The following is a 21,493-nucleotide window of genomic DNA, read 5'->3' as shown; positions in this document are numbered from 1 at the left end:
ATGTAATCCTGTTACTGACCTTGCCCCATACTCTGACCTTCATCTTCTGCAGTTTAAAAGTTAAAAAAATGCCTGGCTGATTTTTAATTAATTTAAGAAATTTTACATTGAACTCAACGATAATGTTGGGCATGCTCAGTAAGAACTGTCAGTGTTCTAAAAGCTGCACTCACAGCTGCTTGGCTTGCCTAATCAGGGTGCCACACTCACACCAGACCTTTATTTCAGTTTAGACAGTCATGGCTTCCCCCAGAGAATCCTGGAAAGTGTAGTTTGTGAAGGGTGCTGAGAGGAGACTTCTATTCCCCTGACAGAGCTCCAGTGGCCAGAGTGGTTTAACAGTCAGCCGCTCTGATTGAAGCTATGTGAGGGGAACAGGGCCTCTCCTAGCAACTCTCAGCACCCTTCACTAAGTACACTTCCCAGGATTCTTTGGGAGAAGCCATGACTGTCTAAACTGAAATAAAGGTCTGGTGTGGATGTGGCCAGGGACAGCTTTGGTTTAAATTTGGGTGGGAGGCTACATGTGCCTGCTGTAGAATAAAAATGTGGAGGAAACCCTGAAAAGCAATGATACTGTTCACAATGTTTTCCTTTTGGAAAGGAAAGGGACTTCACCTCTGCCCAGTGCCCACCCACCCAATCTCCTCCCTTTCCCGCCCCTGCCCCAGGTCAGTTTCAGTTATCCTAAACATGATTGCATAGAAATAAATCCCATTGAACTCAAAAAGTATGCAAATGATCAAACCCACCTTCCCTTCTCCTCCCTCCTATCCTCTTCCTCTTGCCTCTTCCCTCCCCCTTGCTTTGCCCCTTCCTCCCCTTCCTCCTCCCCACTGTCAGTTTTACCTATCTTAAGCATGATTGCATGTGAGTAAATACCACTGAACTCAATAAGCATGCAAATGATCAATCCATTCTCAACAAACTTGCGCAGGATCCCATTTCTTACCCCCTGGATTAAAAAGCAGAGGAATTCACTAATAGGCAAAGAAAACTTGCGGTTTAAGAACGTAGCTATAGCCCACAGATATTTCTATCAAACTTTAAAAAGCAGGGAAACTGGGCAGCTATAGTGAATGCACCAGGGGAGCAGGAGACCTGACCTCCTCTCTGAGATATTGTACTGCCCTACACATTTGTCAAAATGCAAACACAATTTGGGTTGGTCAAAGTTTGATAGAAATATCTGTGGGCTATAGGTACATTCTTAAACCGCAAGTTTTCTTTGCCTATTAGTGAATATAATCTATGCTCATGATTCAGATGATGTATACAGATGGCACTTATTTATTACATTTATATCCCACCTTTTCTCCAAGGAGCTCAAGGTGGCTCATATGGTTTTCCTCCCTCTCCATTTAATTCTCACAGCAATCCTATGAGGTAGGTTAGATTGAGAGGCTGTAATTTACCCAAGATCACCCAGCAAGCTTCATGGTGGAGAGGGGATTTGAATCCTGATCTCCCAGGTCCTAGTCAAGCACTCTGACCATTACACCATGTAATTGTGTGTAATCATTGCAATCATGTAATTGTGTAATCATTTAATTGTGTGTAAAATTGATTGTGTGTAATCACTCTGACACTAAAAGAAACACAACCAGAAAACTTTAACTTAAACTGAATACATTTTTATGTTCAGCATCCTTTTTCAGGGACAGGTTCTGACTTCTTCTTTTTTCTTTTTTGGGCAGATGCATTGTTTTTCACAGAATTGATAGAGCCTTAGGGTTTTTTTTCTCTCCCTCACAGTCACTTTACAGTCCAAAATAACAACACATTGCTTCCTCGCACAAAACATTTGTGATTACTAAAACTACAATAATATCCAATTCAGTTTGGATACAATATTTCACCAGAAGGAAATCTTGTTGCCTGAAACCAATCACGGATGGTGCACTCATCCTGATTTGTTTGCACAAAGCTTACATGGAGGTTAGCCTATATTCTGTATTTATTGAGCATTTGTCCTCATTTATTTACAAAAAGATTATATGGCAATGAGCATCCATCCTGATTTGCTTCTGCAGTGTTTATGTATCTTCCTGTTCATCAGATTGCAGATCTTGGGGGGTTTAAATGTTTAAATTTTTAATTTCTAATTTTTAGGATTTTGATTATATCTATATGGAATGTACTTGTATTTGGTTGTAAGTCGCCCAGAGTGGCAGATTAACCTCTGCCAGATGGGCGTCCAACAAATCTCATAAATAAATAAATAAATAAATAAATCATATGTTCATGCCACACTTTTTAGTCATTCCCCCATCACTTTTCTAACTGCAAGAAGTTGTGCTTTAATCCACTTTAACTGTAAAAATCTAAACTTCTGGTATGCACCTGAATCCCTCCTACAAAATACTGACAGTCTGGAGGTGACCCAAGACATTGAGTTAAAATGATGATTTGCGCTATAGTTTTACTTAATATTATGACATCCAGAGCTGGGCCATTCCCTAGGACCTCTTTCGTGCTTAAGTCTGTCTGTGTTTCCCAGACCTCTCCCTGCAGAGCTGACTGTTACCATGGCTGCAACAAGTACCCTGAGCTTTTTCACAGCTGAGTTTGAGGTAGATAATATAATCATGCAATCATTCAAAGCAAATATTAATTTTGCTTTTTCACCAACTGCCTTGATTCTCAATTTCCTGCTGCAAGGGCATTAGGATCTTGAAAACAACTTCTAGAAGCTTGTAAACAGAAATCTAGCCTCATTAAGTTCCCAAACATCTACTTCAACCAAGAGCTTGATTTGGAAAGGGTTAAGCTGCTGCAGCCATGTTTAAGCAGTGAGAGACCCACCACCTCTACTATCAGGTCACAAAACATGCTTGGGTGATCTTGTTGATATCCAAAGGAATGCCTGGGGGGGAGAGTTTCCATGACCCATTTCACACTGGTGATCCATCAGTAGGGATGGAATCTGTTGTCTAGTATTGCTTCAAAAGCAGTCTGTCAACCTAAGAGTTTGAGTTCATTCTTTGCCCACTCTCCATTGCTCTTACCAATCAGTTTTTTCTCCCAAAAATATTAATATTGATATTTTGAAAGGAAATATTGATATTTTGAAAGGAAATATTGATAAAATTATCATTCTTAACATTGATGTTTTACAGGCAGATTTTTTTAAAAAAATCAATTTTTGCATGAGCGGAACAGTCTTTCCCTATGCAATGGGATTTCCACTTCCCCTCCTTCTGTCTGCAGCCCTCCACTCACCCTCTCAAAATTTGATCCAGAGAGTTGGGGACATGGTGGGTTGGTTATAGAGACATGGAAGTCCCATTGCACGAGTGGAAGTTTGTTCCACGTATGCAAGAAAAGTACTGGGTACAACCCAGTACAGATGGAACAGCACATGCATCTCCAAACACATGCTATAGCAGGACTCCTATGGCTTGATTGATAGGAGCCAGAAGGAATCAAGTCCCCTATGTCTCTTTATGTTTTCAGACAAGGCTCTTTGGATGCTCTGCCAGATGAAGGGAGAACAGGTAGCAAGGGCCTTTCCCATCCCCACAAGCAGAGCAAAGTCTCATGAAGAACAAAACAAAGGGGAAATTTTAAGAAAAATAGAAACTTGCAGGGATTGTCCAGAGTTTCTTTACTCAGAATCTCCTTTCTTGGTGTCAGGGTCAGCCCTGCCATTAGGCAGAGTGACCAAGATAGCAGATGTTGAAGAGTGGGTAGTCAGAGCTGTATGTGTCCATTGCCATGTAGATTCCTAAGCCTTCATCAAGTTAGCCTGCTGCCCTCAGGTATGGTGGAGGATGCTGCCCTGTCACCAGTGTTGAAGTAACATTCAGTTGCCATTTGGGTCAGCTTCTGTTCATGAAATGGGGTTGGGGGTGGGAGATGCCATCTTGTCTTTCAACACAGACAGTGAGATGTGTTGGGCTAGCCCTCCTCCTTCTTTCCTCCTTCAAGGGATGCTCTTCTTTCTCTTGACTATACACCCATGTCTTCTCATATCTCCCTGATGTGGCTTCTGGGCTGCACAGGAGAGAAACTGGGGTTTCTGGGAGGGGGTTGCCTCTTCCTTCTCTGCTCTGGCTGATAGCACTTCTCCTTGTTCTAGAAAACAGAGAGCATAGTGGATTTTTGAAGGGTGGAGCTCCTCCACATCCCTGTGGCAGCCCTACGTTTCCCTGCCCATTCTGGAGGGGCAGGTTCTGGTGTGCTCATGGGTTCTAAATCATGCTGGGGGCCTATGCTGGATTTTGTATCCCATGGATAGCCAAAGTGGTGTCCTTCTGATGTGGTTAGACTAGAACTTCCATCAGCCCCAGCTAGCATAGACAATGTTCAAGGGTGATGGGAATTGTAGTACACAATGTCTGGAGGGGATCCTGTTGGCTCCCCCTGTTATATTCTATAGTATAGAAGGATATAACATAATTCAGTACTCAATCTGGCTAAAACTGAGATCTTGTGCTGCTAATAAAAAATGCTCCAAGACAATATTTGCTGCAGTTAGCAACAGACCTATGGTGGAAAGCCGTTAACAACATCAAAAATGTATTTCTAACCACAGCAAGCACAGCACTACCTTGGTTCTAATGGGTGGGATGATGATTATGCAATCCTTCAACTAAGTGTGGGAGGGAAGCTGTCTATGTTATATATAAGCTTTGCATTAGGGCTTCCACTTTCACGTGAATAGTTCTAAGAAAGGTATAGGGACCTTATAAGGAAGATGAAATGAAACTTGTTGTTAAATTCTAAGAAAGCTGTGTGAGTGGAAGAGAAGATTTTTCCACGCTCAACAGTTTGTAGAATATTCTACTCATATGTTAGTTAGTAGCTCTGCTGTAATTAGGTTAGAACGTAATAAATCAAGGATGCAAATTCAGCTTAGATTGCCCCTTTCTGTTTGCTAGTTTGTTTTTCTTGTCACAAGCAATTAAATGAGTACATATCTTTAAAGTATCCTCTACTAACGCATTTATTTACGCTTATGAAAATATATTTGAATAAACATATAAAACTATTAAAATGTAGGTGTATAGCCAACCCACAGTGAAAACTATAATGTAAAGCAGATGTGGCTGAACTTTTCTCCTGCCCAAGGCCTGCAGTGAAGTTTGGCCAACCCTTTGATGGCCCATATCCACGGAACTAATTCAATTAATACAGGACTGACACCTAAAAGGTTTCATGCAATTAATGAAGGAAAAGGAAGAAATGAAGAGAGATTTACCAAGGTGTCAGGGCACTTACCTCAATCTGTATGCTGACTAAAGACTGAGAGAAGCATCTGCTCTATGTATACCACCTAGCTCCCATACACATACACACACCTTGTGTTGGCTGAATTCAGGAAGTTGGCTGAATCTACTCTGGCACATGCTTTACATAACAGAAGGTTCCAGGTTCAATCCCCGGCATCTCCAGGTAGGGAACCTGGAGAGCTGTTGGCAGTCAGTGTAGACAATACTGAGCTAGATGAACCAAGGGTCTGACTCAGTAGAAGGCAGCTTCCAATGTTCCTGTATATGTGGAGGGTAGTTTGAGGTATACGGAGGTGGAAAGACATTAAGGAGAAAGACGTGGCAGGACAGATGGGACTACACAGGAATAATCTTGCCATTGTTTTGCACTTGGTTTGTATATGACTCAAAATCTTAACAAACTGTGAATATAAGACCTAATTCAATGAAGACAATCTCTAGAGGATGTCCTAAATAGTGTGGAGCATCCTCCTTTTGAGTCAAATTGTGAATTACATCTACAAAATACATAATTAAATAAGTACATGACTGTTTCCAGGAATGCTATATATATATGGCCCTCGGGATACTATAGATTCATCTGTAGCCCGCTGTGATGAGTTCGCTGGACACTTCCAGGACAAGATCGCTAGCATTCGTCGGGACTTAGACTCCAATATTATAGCAGCTGGATTCAATGAAGCATCCAGAACACGGTCTTGTCCTTATTTATTGGATGAGTTTCAGTCTGTGCAGCTTGAGGATGTTGACAAGATCCTTGGACTGGTGCGGGCGACCACGTCGGTGTTGGATCCTTGCCCCTCTTGGCTGGTGAAAGCTGGTAGGACTGGAACCGCTGACTGGGCCAAGGAGGTAATCAATGCCTCTTTGCGAGAGGGAGTGGTCCCTGACTGCCTAAAAGCGGCGGTAGTGAGACCACTCCTGAAGAAACCCTCCTTGGACCCAGATAACTTGAACAACTATAGACCTGTAGCGAATGTTCCGTTCCTGGGCAAGGTTCTGGAGCGGGTGGTGGCTGGCCAGCTCCAGGGGCTCTTGGATGACACTGATTATCTCGATCCGTTTCAATCCGGTTTTAGGCCTGGGTTTGGTACCGAAACAGCCTTGGTCGCCCTGTATGATGACCTTTGTCGGGAGAGGGACAGGGGGAGTGTGACCCTGTTGATTCTCCTTGATCTCTCAGCTGCTTTTGATACCATCGACCATGGTATCCTTCTGGGAAGACTCACGGAGTTGGGAGTTGGGGGTACTGCTTGGCAGTGGCTCCGCTCCTACTTGGTGGGTCGCCACCAGAAGGTAGTGCTTGGGGAACATTGCTCGATAACCTGGACTCTCCATTGTGGAGTCCCGCAGGGATCGGTTCTGTCCCCCATGCTTTTCAACATCTACATGAAGCCGCTGGGTGCAGTCATCAGGAATTTTGGAGTGCGTTGTCACCAGTACGCTGATGACACGCAACTCTATTTCTCCTTTTCATTTTCTTCAGGTGAGGCTGTCAACGTACTAAACCGTTGCCTGGCTGCGATAATGGATTGGATGGGAGCTAACAGACTGAAGCTTAATCCAGACAAGACCGAGACACTGTTAGTGAGTGCCTTCTCTGCCCAGATGGTGGATGTTCACCCTGTTCTGGATGGGGTTACACTCCCCTTGAAAGAACAGGTTCGTAGCTTGGGAGTTCTTATCGACTCTTCCTTGTCTCTTGAGGCTCAGGTAGCCTCAGTGGCAAGGAATGCTTTCTACCATCTCCGATTGGTAGCCCAGCTACGTCCCTATCTGGACAGTGACGACCTCGCCTCAGTCGTTCATGCTCTGGTAACTTCTAGATTGGACTACTGCAATGCGCTCTACGTTGGGCTGCCCTTGAAGACAGTTCGGAAACTACAGTTAGTCCAGAATGCAGCAGCCAGATTGTTGATGCGGACAAGAAGGTCTGCTCATATTACACCCGTTCTGGCTCGTCTGCACTGGCTTCCTATTTGTTTCCGGGCTAAATTCAAAGTGCTGGTTTTGACCTATAAAGCCTTACACGGCATGGGACCGCAATACCTGGTGGAGCGCCTCTCCCAACATGAAACTACCCGTACACTGCGCTCAACATCTAAGGCCCTCCTCCGAGTACCATCCCATCGAGAAGCTCGGAGGGTGGTGACTAGAAATAGGGCCTTTTCGGTTGTGGCTCCCGAACTATGGAATGGTTTCCTCGATGAGGTGCGCCTGGCGCCGACGCTGCTATATTTTCGGCGCCAGGTGAAAACCTTTTTATATTCCCAGGCATTTTAATGCGTTTTATTATATGTATTGTATTTTGCTGCTGTTTGATTATTTTTGTTTACCTTTGTTGGCTTGATTTTTTTGTATTATTGTATTTATATATTCCTGACTGTTTTATTTTATGTACACCGCCCAGAGAGCCCTTGGGCTTAGGGCGGTATATAAATAAAATAAAATAAAATAAAATTATATATATATATATATATATATATGAATAAAGGATCAATGACACTGTTCTGGAATAGGTTACTTGGAGATGAAAACCCTAGTAAAGTATTTTTCATATCATAAAATTATATGATACTACACATGAACAAGGATTCACTAAGATTTTAAAGAGTAAAATAACTCCCCAATTGTATAGCAATTATCTCAGATTACTTTCTGGGCTCCCATTCAATGCAAGGCACCTCCCCCCCCCTTACTTCCAAAAGCATTCCATGTGCACTGCTCTGAATTTTGTTGGAAAAGCATCATAAGGACTAGAGGAAAGAATTGATTAGTAAAATCAACTTGTAGCACACAACATGGGGCTTGGAGTGAGCTGCTCCTCAATTGCATTCTTGGTAATCAATTATCTTCAGTCAACTGAATTTCAGAGAAGCTATGTAAATAAATGCAAGTTAAAGAGTGTTCTTCATTGTGCTGTAACCACTGTGTTACTTACAACTGTGCCTAAAACCAGCATGATTCTTAATAGGTATCAAATACACCTTGAACAAATGACTTTTCATTTCCATTTTATGACTATAGCTGAAGGGAAGGGGATACAACCCCTTCACATGCACACACATAAAGAGGCTCTTTGCACAAAATAATTATGAGTCATGGCCATGAACGTATGTGATTTGAATGATGCTTTAGTAAAAACAGGCATGACTATAAAAAGTGCTGATGCAGTCTTGGAATGCTTCCAGACTACAGCCCTTTTGCACAGCTGAAGCATTGCACTTGTGCAATGAGCTAAAAGCTTGATTGCAGACGGGGTCCTACATGGCACCTCACACAATTCCATTCTTTCAATGCTCCATCGCCATGGCAAGACAAAATTGGACAGGCGCTACTGAGCTGGGATTGGCAGCCAGCCTCACAGTGACATCTGTGGTACATTTGTTAAACTTCATTCTGTTCAGTGGTACTTACTCCCAAGTAGGAATGGGAGAGAAATTTGATTCCATTCACATTTAAAGCTGAATCGATCAAATTTTGCACTTTCTAAAACAATATGAGAACTGAAACATAGCCATCCTTCAAAATTCAAGTGAATCTGAATTTTTCTATGCAGTTGTCCAACTAAAAAATGTTTACAAAAATGCATTATATTGGGGGGGAAATCCTTGCAAAAATATGTACATTAGTCAAAACAGCAAGTGTTTATTAGGAGAAATCATTACTGAAATGGCAAACATTTTTCATGAGGACTTTTTAAACTGCAAATTTCTGCATAAATGTGGAGAACTGAATTTAAGATTGGAAGAATGAGAAACTGAGAGAACTAAAATTGACAGATCCTTCTATCCCTACTCTCCAGAAAGCATGCTGAGAATTTCAGCCTTTAGTCAGCAAATGTCTCTCTCCAATGTGATTGCAAGCATTCCCCACTTTTCTGCAAGAACTTTCTAGTCACTACCAGAAAGCTAATATGAATTAGCTTTTTAGCCTTATATTTATATGTCACTATGAAAAAATGGACTGCCTTCAAGTCGATCCCGACTTATGGCGGCCCTACGAATAGGGTTTTCATGGTAAGCGGTATTCAGAGGGGGTTTACCATTGCCTTCCTCCGAGGCCTAGAGGCAGTGACTGGCCCAAGGCACTATAAGATTCCCCAATTAAGTGGTATTTTAATTTTTTTTAATTATGGGATGAAATTTAATTGGTGTTCCTTGTGCTGTTGTTCCAACAAAGGGTGTCCAGCCATTAACAGAAGAGGAAGGAAGGAGATTTTGAGGAGTGCCTTTGACTGATTCATCATCTACAACCTTTTCTGGAGAAGATAAGACTTGGCCTCAGTTATCTGTCCCCTAGTTACTTCCAGGATGGTCTTCTTCCTACATGGGACTGCTTGTAAAGACAAACTAGAAACTTTAGTTGGTCCAAATGTGGCATGAGGCTGCTACCAGCAGCCCATAGATTGGAGCACAGTATCCTGATTTGTGTCCTCTCTATTGGCTGCCTGTTTGTTTCTTGGCTCAGTTGAAAGTACCTGTTTTAGGTTTTAAAAACCCCAAAAGGCTTGGGGTCAGGATATCTGGTTAAGCTTTTTAACAGCCCAATTTAAATAAGAGGCCAAAGAAAATAAGAGGCCAAAGATTTTGATGCTCTGAAATCAGAAGTGGGAAACTTCACACCCAGTACCGGATGGCCCTCAGAATTTTCTCCAGCCACAACCCCTTGCTGGCACTGCTTTTCACCCTGAATTTCCTGTTGGAATGTGTCCTTGTACTCTGATGATATATCTTGCTTATCTGGATGGAGGATTGAGAGAAGTCGATGTGTAGAAATTAGCCTATTGTACAAAGATAAAATTCACATTTATTGCTCTGCCCACTTTTGCCTCTGGCCACACCCATCACTAGCATTTTGCTAGAAGGGAATGTGGCCAACACACTGAAAAAAGTCCTCCAGGTCTGTCCAACATGGATAGGAAAATCACTTTCAGATCTGCGTAGAACCATATTCAGTAGGGATGGAATCTGCCCACCACCAATCCATCCTGTGTCCGTCCACCTCACACCCTGGAGGAGGAGGAGGCAGGAGAGGACCCCCCCATGGCAGAATGAGAGAGCAGAGGCTTGGGTAACAGCCTCCCCAAGCAGGGCTCTTCCTCCTCCATGGTCTGGCCCTGCTGGGGAGGCTGTTGCTATGGCCTCCACTGTACCGTTCAGCCTGGTAGGGGGGGCTCTGTGATGTTCCCGTATTAATGTAAATATGGTAAGTGCTGTTTGTATAGAAGATATATGGTAAATGGAGTGAAAGAGGAGGGGGGAGTAGATGAGCAGTAGAATGCTGGATGATTGGCTGAGCGTTTGAATGGCTGAGAGTATAAATGGAAGAATGACAGTTGAATCTGGGTGGGGGTTGGTGGATGTGAGAGGAAGAAGGTGTTTGGTAGTGGATGTTAGGAAAGTGTGGAGAAAGAGGGAATTGGAGTTCTAGTTAATAATAAGACAAGTATCACAGGAATAGATGAAACCATATGCTTATGTACCATTATAAAAGTAATCTTGTTATTTCTGATATTTAATAAATACTATTTTGGTTTACCGAAGGCCTGATCCTTGGCTGGGGTTTTCACAGACCAGAAGGGAGGGCAAGGTAATTACCAAGGCTGAAGGGAAACAGTAACGAATGGTGGCAGCGGTGAAGAGAAGAATAATAACATTACAAGTATCCAGAGCAACCCAGAGTTATATGTGTAATCTATATAGATACCAAGGGGTTGGGAACAGCATACGCACGCAGTCACAAAAGTAACCAGATAGAGAGAGACTCAGGCAAAGTCTCTGGGAATATTGGTTATAGGACGTGACTGGTGGTGCTGCCTAGCAGGGGGATCTAGTGAGATCTGTGCTAGAGCGGAGAGAGAAACTGGTGGAGTCCCTGGTGGTGCCTAGTGAAAGGCAGTAGCCACAAGCAGGTAGGAACCTGACAGGGAGAGCCAGGGAAGGACGTCACAGGCTCCTCTTCTGCCTCCATCTTCTCCATGATGAATGGATGGGTGGGCATGAGGTGGATCAGTGGCAACAGGTAGATTCTATTCCTAATATTTGGAAGTGCTGTCAGGGCAGGCCTTTGCGGCAGAGGTCCAGGACCCAACTCAGCAGAATGAGCAGGAAGATCCTCCAAATCCATCTGAGCTGGCTTACCACACTTTGAAGTCATTGAAATAATACATATTACCATCTAAAAAGCCCCCCTCCATGAAGGACCATTAAGTCTGGAGTCTAAAATTACTCCAATACACCACTGAAAATATTATAGGCAATTTGCACTCATATACTCAAGACAGAAAATATGATCCAAATGCTGTGTTAGATATACACATAATTTTTGTGCAGCTGGAGTTTCTGAGGTATAGAATACTGGGATGCTCTGGACCTGATCCAGCCTTGGATAAATGTTGTTCACCAACTGGATTATACAATGCCTAATCTTGGAGTTATCACAATGGCAAATCAATTTAATCTGTCGGGTATTACAAAGAATGCAACAGTTGGTGTTCAAGGGAATAAATTAGTAAGACTTGCTGAAAATGAAATGGTAGACACTTCACAAAGGAGAAAACCTGAAAGAAACCTGGAGTCCTTGAGCAATGCCATTTATTTCTACAATATATTTTGAATAAATAAATTAATTGAAAAGCTGCCTTTCAGTAAGAAAAGTCCTATACCTGTGACACAACCATTTTTCCTTTACTTGAGTAAAAAGAAACTACAAGTATAGCACAATCCTATGTTCAATGGGCTACGTGTTCCTAGTGTGCTTGGAATTGCAGCCTTAAAACAGACCCTTCAGTAGTGACCTGGTAACACATGGTAACACAAATGCATGAGTGTACAGGCTCCCAGAAAGGAGATCAGGGTTGCAATCTCCGCTTCTTGGTTTACAGCTCGTTTGTCTGGAGGAGATGAACCATGGCTTAGATCGCAGGAGTGCAGCAGCAGCAGGACCAGAGGAGGAGCAAAGCAACCCACAGTTTCCTCTTTGGGAACCTGCACACTTGCATGTTCATGTTAAGCCATGAGTTTAGTGTTAATGCAAAGTGAGCTAGTGTACGTGTCTGTGTGTGATGCTGTAAGACTTGCCATAATTTCAGAACCAACTCTTTGCTTTATTGTCAATTTTCTGTCATGATCCCTTTAATTTGCATTTGCTTTTCTCTTCCAGAAGGTTTATTTCAAACATTTAATTTATATGGTGAGGTCCCCCATGTTATAGACCAGGCTGCACCAACCTGGTACCCTACAGATACTTTGGACTACAACTTTCATCAGCCCCAGTCAACATATGCTGACTGGGGCTGATGGGAATTGTAGGCCAAATATCTGGAGGACACCTGGATGGTTAAAGCTGTTTGTAGACACATCTTTCTTTTATCTCACTGTTACCCATGGTCAAACAAGATTTTCATGTCAATAAGAAAACCTGAAATACGATTGTCTCTCAGTTTGTGTAATGTTTTCTCAAAATCAGTAGAACACTGCACCTTGCTATTGTAATTAATTATTGACATGAAATCTGTCTTCTAAAGTGTGTCTATTCAAAGAAAAATCTAAACCTGTTCATGATCTATAGCTGGCTGAGCTGAGGCTGGGATGAATCCCCTAAAAAGGGTGTTTCAGGGTATGTGGCAAGGGTGGGATAGGGCAGGGGGAGACCTCCCCCTATGCCAAACTCAGTTCAGCTCAGTCATGTGACCTAGCAACCCAGTGGAAGTTACACTAGCTACAGCTGCCTCAGCCGACAGTAGTCTCTCTCCCAAACAAAGTTTGGCATACAGGTAAATTATACTGGCATAATTTACCCTAATATAATTTACCATGGCTTCCTATATTTTGGATTGCTCTGTCAGTTAATGTTTCCAAAAGAGTTTTTGTAAAGGAAACGTTTTGCTTTTCAAGACATCTGTGTTAACATGTAACAAACAGAGCAAATTTGGAGCTTCTCTGTCAGGCTGTTTGTCTTTGTAGATGGTAATGCCTGGAATTGTATAGAAATAGAAGAGGAGAACAAAAAGGGTAGAACAAGAGCTTTATTCCAAAAGATTAGAGAAATTAAAGGGAATTTTAAACCAAGAGTAGGGATGTTGAATAATCAACAGGGAAACACAATGACTGACCAAGATGAAATAAAAGGAAAATGGAAGCAATACACTGAAGAACTCTATAAAAGAGATTCAAGGATGACAGATTCATTCATGGAGGAACCGTATGATGAAGAACCAGAAATTTTAGAATGTGAGGTGAAAGCTGCTCTTCAAATACTTAGAAGAAACAAATCACCAGAAACAGATGGCATAGCAATAGATTTGCTACAAGCTACTGAGAATGAATCTGTCCAAACTCTGACAAAAATCTGTCAAGAAATATGGAAAACTAAACAATGGCCCAAAGACTTGAAGTGTTCCATATACATCCCAATTCCAAAGAAAGGGGGTCCCAGGGAATGCAGTAATTATTATCCCATGCAAGTAAAGTAATGCTCAAGATTCTACAACAAAGGCTCTTACCATATATGGAGCGAGAAATGCCAGATGTCCAAGCTGGATTCAGAAAGAGGCACCAGAGATCATATCACAAAAATCTGTTGGATAATGGAATGGAGCAAGGAATTTCAGAAGGAAATTACCCTGTGCTTTATAGATTACAGCAAAACCTTTGATTGTGTAGATCATGAAAAACTATGGAATGCCTTAAAAGAAATGGGGGTGCCACCCCATCTGATTGTTCTGATGTGCAACCTATACCCTGGACAAGAGGTACTGTAAGGACAGGATATGGAGAAACCGATTGGTTCCCAATTGGAAAAGGTGTGAGACAGGGGTGTTTTTTATCACCCTATTTGTTTAATCTATATGAAGAACATATGATACGGAAAGCGGGACTGGACCAAGGTAAAGGAGGTGTGAAAATTGGAGGGAGAAATATCAATAATTTAAGATATGCAGACGATACCATACTACTAGCAGAAACCAGTAATGATTTGAAAAGAATGCTGATGAAAGTTAAAGAGGAAAGCACAAAAGCAGGACTACAGCTGAACGTCAAGAAGACTAAAGTAATGACAACAGAAGATTTATGTAACTTTACAGTTGACAATGAGGATTTTGAACTTGTCGAGGATTATGAATACCTTGGCACAGTCATTAACCAAAATGGAGACAATAGTCAAGAAATCAAAATAAGGCTAGGACTGGGAAGGCCAGCTATGAGAGAACTAGAAAAGATCCTCAAATGCAAAGATGTATCACTGAACACTAAAGTCAGGATCATTCAGACCATGGTATTCCCGATCTCCATGTATGGATGTGAAAGTTGGACAGCGAAAAAAGCAGAGAAGAGAAAAATCAACTCATTTGAAATGTGGTGTTGGATGAGAGCTTTGCGGATACCATGGACTGCAAAAACGACAAATAATTGGGTATTAGAACAAATTAAACCAGAATTATCACTAGAACCTAAAATGTTGAAACAGAGGTTATCATACCACCTTGAGCTCCTTGAAGGAAAGGAGGGGTAAAAATGTAGTAAATTTGAATAAAATTCCCTATATTTTTCTTGATGAAATGGAGGTTATCATACTTTGGACACATGAGAAGACATGATTCACTAGAAAAGACAATAATGCTGGGAAAAACAGAAGGAAGTATAAAAAGAGGAAGGCCAAACAAGAGATGGATTGATTCCATAAAGGAAGCCATAGACCAGAACTTACAAGCAGGGCTGGCCAAGGAATGCTGGGGCCCTTGGGCACCAGCCTGTCCTGGGCCCTGGCACCCACTCACACACCCCATCTACCTACCTACCTACCAGGCAGGTGGGAGTGGGAGGGCAGGCGGGTGAGCGAGCGAGCGAGCAGGGGTACAGGGGTGCAGGGGGAGGGGGAGGGCAAGCAGGGGTGCAGGGGGAGGGCGAGCGAGCGAGCGGGCCTGTGGGGCGGAGGGCAAGTGAGGAGGAGAGGGCGAGCGAGCGAGCAGGCAGGGGGGAGGGCGAGCGGGCAAGGAGGAGGGCAGACGAGGGTTCCCGGGGAGGACAAGTGAGCAGGCGTGGGCAGGCCGGTGAGTGGGCGGGCATCTCGCTCCCTGCAATCTGCAGCAGGGAGCACTTCTCCCCCACCATAACGAGGGACCCTTCAGGCCAGGACCCCACCTGGCTGCCCTTTGGAGGTGGGCCTGCTTACAAGATCTGAACAGGGTGGTTCACGACAGATGCTGTTGGAGGTCGCTGATTCATAGGGTCACCATAAGTCATAATAGACTTGAAGGCACATAACAACAACAACAACAATGCCTGGAATGAGGCATCTTATTTTCCTGTAAGAATATGCTTAATAATGAAGAAATTTATGGTATTGCTTTCATCTTTCGCTAAGATTCTGACTGGGCTGATTCACTTAAATGGAAAAAAAGTGTTGATAACTAGCACACGCTCTGGATTTGTTGCAGGCTCAAAAAGAATACCTCCTTGTAAATTAAATATCAGCAGCTCATGGACCCAGCCTTTGCTATGTTCATGTATACAAAATTGAGTCATGTTAGACAGCTTTTGTAGGGATTATTCAGGAATATGTATGTCACTTATTTATTTTATTATTTATTTATTACATTTATATCCTTCCCTTCTGCACCACGTACTACATTTACAAATGGAGAAAGAAGTGAAACAACCAGAATTTACTCCTCATTTTGCCATCCTTTATTATGTGAACAAGGAAGCAAAATTAAGGCCACAGATTATTTATTTCTTTAGGATGCTGCTGATGGCTTGCCAGCAGGGAGATACTCTCAAACAAAATGGTAGCTGGTAGTGTTGTGGCGGCAACAACAACAGGTGTTGGCGAGCTAACAATCAAAGCAAAGATCACGGGGTCTCCAAAGCAGCTGGGTCTACAGGCCTCAGTTATGTCGTTGCAGGTCTGGGGAACTAGAGGCCATCCAAATGTTGCTGGACTACAACTGCCATCATCCGTGGCTTATTGGCCCTGTTAGTTGGTGCTAAAGGTAATTGGAGTTCAATAACATTTGGAGGGCCACTGATTCCCCATCCCTCATCTCCCACCACCTTTGGATCTCAGACAACAACATATGCTCTCAGCTGTTATTCAATCAATTTATTTATTACTTGCCCTTCACTAACAGGAGCCAGGGGATTGTAATTAAAACAAATTACAGTCGCTGGAATAGGGTGGGTCCTGAAAACACATACCTCTGATGTCAAAAGCCAAGATAAAGAGATGTGTCTTCAGTATATGGTGGAAACTATATAATGAAGGTGTCAGACCCACTTCTGTGGGGAGGGAGTTGTTCAACCTAGGAGCCACCACTGAAAATGTCCTCTCCTGGGTCACCATCCCTCAAATCTCTGGGGGTGGTGGAAATACCAAAAGGGTGCCCCCTGCTGAACTTAACACCTGGGAGTGTCTGTAAGGAAGAAAGTGGTCTTTCTGATATTTGAGGCCTGAATCATTTTAGGGCTTTCCACCCTAATGTGAGCATCTTGAATTGGGCCTGGAAACTAACTGGCAACCAATTCAGCTGTTTTAAAACAGGGGCATATGAGTTCTCAGGGGAACCTGAGCCAATAATGTGGCTGTTGCATTTTGGACCAGTCAGAAACTCCAGCTGAGAGTTGTCTTCAAGGGCAGTCTCATGTATTACATTGCAATATTCAAATGTGGAAGTTACCAGAGCATGGAGTATTGTGGCTAAATCATTATTGTCTAAAAGGTACCATAGCTGGTGAACCAGCCATAGCTTGAAATAGGCACTCCTAGCCACCGAGGCTACCTGAGCCTCAAGTCACAATGTTGGATTCAGAAATACCTCCAAGCTACTGGCCATGGCCTAGAGCTGATTGAGTTCTACGCTTTCAGTTGGTCTGATGATAGGAAGCAGTCATGAAGTTTGACCTCCAACAAAAAGCCACTGGTATGGTAATAATACAGTTGTCTGGACCTAAAGGGCTGTATAGAAACCATCACTCTCCTTCCTTATCAGCCTCACCTGTATCTGTTATTCCTCAAATTTTACAATATAGTTCTCAGCTAAAAACAATGTTCTAAAATGCATAAAAAATACATTTTAGGACAAAATACATTTAAAAATATATACATTGAGAGAAATATGTAAACACATACTTTGCGATAAAATACATTTTAAAATACATACTTAAATATGAATTTTTGGTTTTTTTTAAAAAAAATCATAGATTAATGTGGAAATGGGATGGAATAGAGTTACGAATGAATAGGCTTGTGAACACATATGAAACTGATATAGACTGGAAATAGACTGATTTGTCCACCCCTACCTGTTTCCAGTTATATTGGAAAGGTCAGCTTTTTTTGTTCCTTTCCATCATTCCCTTGTTTAACCTGTGTAAGAGTTGAACTATAGGCAGAAACCAAATGGGAGCCGGAAGATGGATGAAGCTAAGAGCCACAACTGAAAAAAATAAAACACCACAACATCAGAGTCAGAAAGAATATTGTTGCTTAAGCAAAGTCCTAGCCCCAAGGCCACTTTGATAGGCAAAGCCTGTTTAGAGCCTGATAATACTGTGCTGCCTTAGAAGATGCTCCAGTTGGCACTTGTGGTGGCTCACCAGAGCTGCATACAGAGCTGTGCATTTCCAGTTCTAGTAACAATTTGGTGAGTCTGACCTACTGGGCGGCAAACTCTCCAGTATACAGAGAAAGTGGGTCTCAGAAAACTTCTCCCTCTCCCGCTGTTATTATGAAGAGCTCCAATCCTAAGCAGGTTTATTCAACATAGTCACGCTGGGTTCAATGGATTTACTTTCTGACCAGCATATATGTAAGATTACAAGTTACACTCAATGACATAGTTTATCAACAGAGAAGTTAGTAAAAGGCTGTAGTTAGTGCATGTTAAATTAAGATTTATACTAAGCCAACCATTAGCTAATTGCAGTTTTGGACTGGAGTATATGATCAAAATGAAAACCAGCAGTTGACTTCATGAGCTATAGAGAGGCCTGGCCAACAAAGCATTCCTGCCCCAGCAACAAAGCATCAAGTTTAGCAGCAAAGCAGCAAGAGGGTAAGTAATGCCTATTTATCTAATTATTTAATTAAAGCAACAGCTAAGACTAATAAGGACACAGTAAGTGCACTGTGTGCTAGGGGACAGATTCTGTAATAACTCAGGAGCTAAATTCTAGGGAAAGTAAGCCTGTAGAAATCTATTATGCAGCCCCCTATGCTATCAGAGAAGATTGAGAAGTATATATATATATCTTTTTTATATATATCTTTTTACCCCTTCTCCAAAATTGGAGTTTGGTTTAGCTAACTATGACTTCTCAATATTACATATAGAGAGAGAGGGAGAGAGCGCGCGCTGCTGTATGCTATAGCCAGCATGGATTTTTCACATTCTGCAATGTTAAATTGAAAATATCCACCATGCCATTCTGATGCTTCCCATAGGCTCATTTGAAAACAAAACCTTATTAAACTTACAGTCCTGAACTCAGAAACGCTTGCTTAACAACCCTATAAATTTTCAGGGCAATACACAAAACAATCAGAGAGAATCAAGAGTTTTAGAGGCGCATGTTACCAAATTCTTCCAAGCTACACAGGGAGTGGATTGGACTGTGAAAGACCAACCCAAATTGTGTTTGCATTTTTACAGATTTGCAGGGCAGTACATTATCTCAGAGAGGAGGTCAGGTCTCCTGCTCCCCTGGTGCATTCACTATAGCTGCCCAATTTCCCTGCTTTTTAAAGTTTAATAGAAATATCTGTTGGCTATAGGTACATTCTTAAACCACAAGCTTTTTTGCTTATTAGTGAATATAGATCTAGCTAATGAGAGTCAGTCTAGATTATAAAAAGGTAGCCTTAGCTTTTAAAAACAAACGCAGAGTAGACTTCAGTTATCCTAGACTAAAATGGTTAGACAGTTTTCACATGTGAAAAAAGAATGAGATGAAATATTTAGCTTTCAGATCAGTTTTAAACTGAAATTCCAAATATCAGTTGTTGGAAACAGCAGAAGGGGAGAGTGCTCTTGTGCTTGGGTCCTGTTTGCAATCTTGCCATAGGCATATGAGAGAATAGGATGCTGGACTAGATGGGCCATGGCCTGATTCAACAGGTTCTTGTTATGTTCTTATGATCAATTTGGGAAAGCCAGTGATCTATATTGCAGTGGCGTCACTAGGGTTGGTGTCACCCAGTGCGGTAACTCATGGTGTCACCCCCCATGGACCTCCTCTCGTACCAGACCTAGGGTGCCTAGGGGTGGGGAGGCTCTGGGTTAGGGTTGCCATATTCCAGTTCCACAAATCCGGACAGGCTAATTTGCATATTTGCATATTATTTGCATATTATGCAAATATTTGCATATTAATATTTGGATTGTCCAATTGTTTTGTTTTTGTGCCTAGGAATTACCACCAAAAACTGGGGAAAGATGTGGGAAATCTTTCTAAAAAAAACAACATTTTCAGCCTTAAATGCCTAGACTCTAGTTTCCAACACTATGGAATGTTGATTGATTGATTAAGAGGATTTATATCCTGCCCTTTTGCTGTTAAAAACAGAGCTCAGGACAGCTTACAAATATAATAAAAACAATAAAAATGCACAATCAATATAAAAACATAATAAAAACACAAAATAGCAACAAACATAAAGTAAGTCAGGGCAGCAGTACGGTTAACCATTACATATACGATATATTTCAGAGATGTGGTGGATGGAGAAAAACAAGCCAAAATGTTAGGAAAAGGAGTCTTTCACGCCACATGCTCAGTTCTAAATACTGTTGCAGCAAGTTTTACAAGTTCCTCCAGTATTCCACTGGTGCAGGCACTCAGACATTCAAAGTATCTGTATGTTTCTTAGGTTTTATAAAATCAGGGCTTTGCTTAACTCAAAATTTCTTCTCCCTTTGATCAACCACATCTACACAGGTTCCACCTCCATACTCAAAATGAAACTGGGCCTGGAAGTGTGCAACAACCCCACACATACCTTGCTAATTAGATTACCAATGCCAGGATGTCTGTCTTATTGACTACTCTCCTCCTGCTCCCTCCCCCCCCCGGGCATCATGAAAGACCCAGTCCTGGGCTCAGAAAGAAAATAAATATCTGGTCCTCTTCAAAGTACTGATAAGCCTCTTTTTTAATTAAAATAATAATTATAAGTTCTTGCTCTTATCACTAATGGGAGTTAATTATCTTGCATATGCTGCTGTTGCTTCTATGGCTGTAACGGAGTGAGGTTAAAGATAAGTGAAATGCAAATTGGGAAAAAAACACAGAAGGCAGTAACACTTTCCTAAATGTAATACCATACCAACCACAACAAGATTCCTATGAGTAAGGCAGAAAACTAAGCATATCACAACCAGTCAGGATTCCTAACGAAAAACCAAAAATATGATAAATGAAGAAATATTTATATAAGCATGACTATCAAATATATTTATTATTTACACAAACTGTAAAGATATTTATAGCACAATCCTAGGTTTATTTATTCAGAAGCAAGTCCCAGTGTATTCAGTGGAACTTACTCAAACAGGGACAGAAATGTAACCTCAAGTGATAAGCAACTTCATTCACACAACCCAAAATTCTGAATCATGCCAGTTTACGCTGTTTTGCAACTGTTTATACTTGTTTTTATGGTTATTGGATTTTAAATGGCTTTATTTCTTGTTGTGAGCTGCCTTGGTTTCCAACCCTACCTCACAGGGTTGTTGGAAAGACTACACACACACACACACACATACACTGCAGATGTATAAATACATACAGCCCATATAATAGTTTATTGTCAAACCAGTTGGTCATTGCAGAAAAATCAGTATTATATTAAAAAAAATCAGTATTAGTTTCCTACAGAATAAAAACTGTAATACCTAAGTAAGCCTTCCCTACTTGCTTTAAAATAGGACTGGGGGGGGCAGAAAGAGAACACAAACACAATTCTTTTTTACATTCACTCCAAAGTCCCATTCATAACCATGTCTACTCAAAAGTAAATCCTATTGAATTCAATGGGATTAACTCTGGACATATGGTATTAGCAATGCTTTTACCCCCACAAAAGCAAGTATTGGGAAGGTTTTCAAAACACTGCCCAGGATCTGACTCCTACACACAAGAGGGGAAAAAACTGAAATGTATATACTTACCCAATTTATGAGATTTTCAGATAAACAGGGGGGGGGACCACCATTTTCTGGCCTTGCAATGAGGTTTACTAGACACTGCCACAGGTCA

The 21,493-nt window shown here is 41.8% G+C and overlaps 1 long non-coding RNA gene across 1 annotated transcript; it reads right to left on the bottom strand.

The window, feature by feature from the left end:
• Positions 1–3,625: 3,625 nt before the first annotated feature.
• LOC133385869 (uncharacterized) lies at positions 3,626–18,236 on the bottom strand. The gene is made up of 3 exons (XR_009762988.1): positions 18,147–18,236; positions 17,540–17,673; positions 3,626–4,077 (listed from the first exon to the last, which is right to left on the bottom strand). It is a non-coding gene; the product is annotated as an uncharacterized LOC133385869 (long non-coding RNA).
• Between the last annotated feature and the right edge of the window lie 3,257 nt (positions 18,237–21,493).

This window comes from Rhineura floridana, chromosome 5 (genome assembly GCF_030035675.1).
Source record: "Rhineura floridana isolate rRhiFlo1 chromosome 5, rRhiFlo1.hap2, whole genome shotgun sequence".
Classification (NCBI taxonomy): domain Eukaryota; kingdom Metazoa; phylum Chordata; class Lepidosauria; order Squamata; family Rhineuridae; genus Rhineura; species Rhineura floridana.
This window is presented reverse-complemented; position numbering and strand designations above follow the sequence as displayed.